The sequence below is a fragment of the Protopterus annectens genome, chromosome 10.part0 (assembly GCF_019279795.1).
Source record: "Protopterus annectens isolate FY-2018-M chromosome 10.part0, PAN1.0, whole genome shotgun sequence".
NCBI lineage: Eukaryota > Metazoa > Chordata > Ceratodontiformes > Protopteridae > Protopterus > Protopterus annectens.
In genome coordinates, this window is record NC_056744.1 from 848,868,590 (window position 1) to 848,872,953 (window position 4,364).

A 4,364-nucleotide genomic window follows, 5' to 3' on the forward strand; every position below is an offset into this window, starting at 1 on the left:
TGGACAGGGTGTCACTCAGGACCAATCCATCATTCATGCCCAAGGTGGTATCCGGTGTGGCTCTTAATCAGTCCATCCATTTGCCTACTTTCTTTCCCAATCCACAGAACAAAGGAGAACAGATTCTGCATTCATTGGATGTGCACAGACAACGTAGCTTCTACTTGGACAGGACTAAAACTCAAAGAAAATCTGAACAGCTGCTGGTAGCATTTGCTGCAGGGGCAGAGGGAAAGGCTCTACTCAGATGTAATGACTGCAACAGTTAATACACACTCTAACATCTACATTTATGGTAAGTGTATGCAACTGTACTTTCCAGGACGTTGGTATTAGTAACATTTAGGAAGTGCTGGGATTGTGCATTAGAAGTGATATAGGATTCCCAGTCTATAGAGGGGTAGTCGAGATCCTACATGAATATTGTATTGGGTTGAACGGTGAGGGACTCGAGTACATTGAGATTGGTAGTATGGGATGTTCTTCCTGTTTCACTGTTGCATTCATTACATTTGGGTAATCTGCTGGCAGGTTGCCCTCAGTCCGCCTGATTAACAAAGTCTTGGGTCCTGTGTCAGTTGCTGTCCCTTCTTCCATGACATCAGGTCGTCAGGGGTATAAAACATGCAGCCAACGCCATTTTCATCAGTCTTTCTTGCCGCGCGGTGCCCAAAGCAGAAGCAGTTAGCAAGTGCCGGCCGACTCCTAAAATTTTCGTTTTCGAGTTTCAGAACCGAAGTCTTCAACCTAAAGCTAAGTACCCCGTTGGGGAAACTTTTTCTTGCTCCTTACCGATGTCAGTAAAAGTTAATAATTGTATTACTTGTGAGAAGCAAATACCTCATAAGGATTTTCATTTGTACTGTATTCCTTGCCTCGGCCCTGACCACAATGTGTCTTGCTGTCGGTTTTGTGCCAAATTTAATCAATACACTATTAAGCGTCTTTATATTTTTCCATCAAAATATATTGGCTCAAGATTTAACTATCCAGAAATGTCATCAGTTAGCAATCCGACTACCGGAAAAAAACGCAAAGAAAAAGAAGACAGACCGTCGAGGTCCAAAACCGATGACGAAACATCTCCTAAGCCAGTCACCGGTACTCAGTGAGGCGCTTTTTCTGCCCCTGATACCTGCTACTTTTGAATCGCAGGCCTCTACTGAGACCCATTCAGAGTCTAGTATGCTACAAGACACTTTAAGTATTGAACCCACAGATGTCTCTACCTTAGATTGGTCCGGAGCCGCTGAGCAGGCACCGGCTTCTGAGGGTGTTTTCAGGCCTAAAGTTTTGTATATTAAACCAACGCAAATTCAAAACATAGACCAAAATCAACTTCTATGTCTAAGAAACCGACTCTTGGGCCACGTGCACAGGCCCCTATGCCTAAAAAACAAATGATCAAAATGGCTGAGGATTTAATTACGTTGATCAGGGGTTCCCATCCCCCTCCTGTTAAGAGGCCTAGGCAAGGCACTGACTATGAATCATCAGATCAGGTTTCTATTTCTTCTGATTCCTCTTCTGATCAGGAATTATCTATTTCTATCTATTCTAGACGATTCCATCCCTTCTGCTTCTCCTCCTGAGGATTTTTCTTTTGGAGAAACTTTGCATACGTTAAGGGAACACTTTCACTGGGAGAGTCAGGATTTCTCATAATCTAAAAAGAGGCTTAGGGATTTCCTTCTTCCTCAGCATAGGCCTTTGGCTATAACTTCTGTTCTAGACATTGTTGATGATGTTTTCTCAGAATCCAGCATGGCTCCTGACTCCCTGCTTCCGGCTCCTAGTAAGCCAGACCGATATTATAGGGTTCCTGACTCCCACAAATTCCTCTTTTAAAAACCCTACTGCTGACCCTGAAACAATTTCTCAGGGTCTCAAGGGCGTTAAGGCTTCTGCTGCTAAAAATCCTACCCCTTCTGATAGAGACTCCAGGGCGCTGGATAAATGGGGTAAGAAGGTTTACACGTCTGCAACCTTGGCAATCAGGGCTTTAAACTGTCAATTTCATATGCTTAAATAGCAGCAGCATGTCATGGGCTTAAACAGAAAATGACGTTGATTTCTGACTGTGTGGAAAATAAAGTTGCAGGATTTATTGCATTCAGCTGAACAAGTTGGCAAGCATACTTTGCAATGTGGTTTCGATTCCTTGGAGGCTTCTTGCAGGGCCGCTGTAACTGGATCTGTGATAAGAATCCATGCTTGGCTCAAGGAGCAAAATCTGCCTGATCATGTTAAAGCAAAATTGTTGGATGCTCCTTTACAACAGGGCAGTCTGTTTGGTAATAAGGCAGAGGAAGTTTTGAAAAAGTTGGAAGATAAAGCTAAATCTATGCAAACTGTAAAAGATTTCCTACAAGTGCAGCCACCCAGGTTCAGTAGGCACTGGCCTACTAAGAATTGGTCCTTTCCAGTACCCACTAGAGCCTCTCAGGTCAAACCCTGGCACTCCAAAGGCTCCAGGTTTCAGTCACAAGGAACTTGTAGAACAAAACAATGGGGTGGCTCCACCTCCTAATCGAAGTAACAAGGCACCTTCCTATGGTAAACAGTCTCAATGACTTTCCTCTGCAATCACCAAGCACTTATCTTTTGGCCGCCCCTTTCGGGGGAAAACTGGCACTTCATGCACGAAACTGGCAACTAATTACCCAGGACAAGTGGGTTTTAAATATAGTATCCCAGGGATACAGATTTCCACACGTTGTCAATCCCAAACGGATGGCCAGGTCTGCCTCCAAGTTAGTGGGCAGAGGCCCAGAAACAAGTTATGTCCCTCATGAATTTGGGGGCTATTCAACCAGTACCAGAAAAGGAAAAGGGACAAGGTTTTTATTCATGACTTTTCCTGGTACCCAGAAAAGACAAATCATGGCGTCCAATTCTGGACTTAGCCATTCTAAATACATTCCTGGACATTGCAAAATTCAAGATGCTGACCCTACAACAGTTACTGCCTATGCTAGGCAAGAATGCCTGGTTGGTAACTCTAGACTTAAGAGGCTTACCTGCATATCCCAATCACGGAATCTTGCAGAAGATACCTCCGCTTCAAAGCAGGCTATTTGCATTACCAGTTCTCTGCACTGCCATTTGGCTTATCACCTGTGCCCAGAGTCTTCACAAAGTGCTTGGCACCAGTAATTGCATTTTGCAGACAAACATTAAAATGTATCCTTACCTGGACGATTGTCTAATTCAGGCAGAAAACAAGGACACACTTCTAAAACATCTGGCGTTTGTAAAAAGACTCCTAACTTCTCTAGGGTACACCATAAACGAAAAGAAAACACAACTGGTACCCTCAGAAATAATTAATTCCTGGATGCAAGCTTGAATACAACTGCCCAGATGACTTATCTTATGCCAGAAAAACAAATTCAATTGATGACTTACATCAAACAAGTGGCCACAAAAACCCTGCTATCTGCAAGACAAATTCTGCAGGCCTTGGAGTTCATGGCTTCCTACATTCTAATAATTCCATATGCAAGACTGCATACGAGGAAACTTCAATGGTACCTAAAAAGCTTATGGAGTCAACATTGTCACAGCCTGGAAACAATGATTCCTATCATTCCTTGCCTGCAGCAAGAGTTCCTATGGTGGGCAGAGGCCTGCCACCAAAACAAGGGACTTTAATTCATTCCACCCCCTGCCACCCAAACCCTGACTACAGACGCATCAGATTATGCTTGGGGGATGCATCTGGCAGGGAGATGCATTCAGGGTCAATGGAGCCCAAATCAAATGCACCTACATATCAACCAGAAAGAGATGCTAGCTGTACAGAACGCTTTGACAGCCTTCAAGGACTATCTTCTGACAACTACTGATAAAGACAGACAACACCACAGTCATGTGGTACATAAACAAGCAGGGGGGTACCCATTCCTACCCCCTTGGCAGACTAGCCATGACTTTGTAGAACACGGCCTTGACTTATCAAATACATCTACAAGCACAATTCCTGCCAGGAAAGCAAAATACTCTGGCAGACGAACTAAGCAGAAATCTTATGGACCCACACAAATGGAAACTGGATCCACAAATCTTCAGCATGTTGACAAGCAAATGGGGGAGCCCAGACATAGATCTTTTTGCCTCACCCCAAAACTATCAGTTGGACAAATTCTGCACAAGAATTTATCACAAAAAAGCTTGGAAAGTGGATGCTCTATCCTTCAGCTGGAAAAACCTATCGGTCTATGCCTTTCCCCCTCTGCCTCTGCTCTCCAAGGTCTTACTAAAAGTCAGTCAGGAAAAACCAAAAATGATTCTGATTGCTCCAGACTGGCCTCGCCATCACTGGTACCCGCTCCTACGCAATATGTTGCACCTTCCTCCGTGGT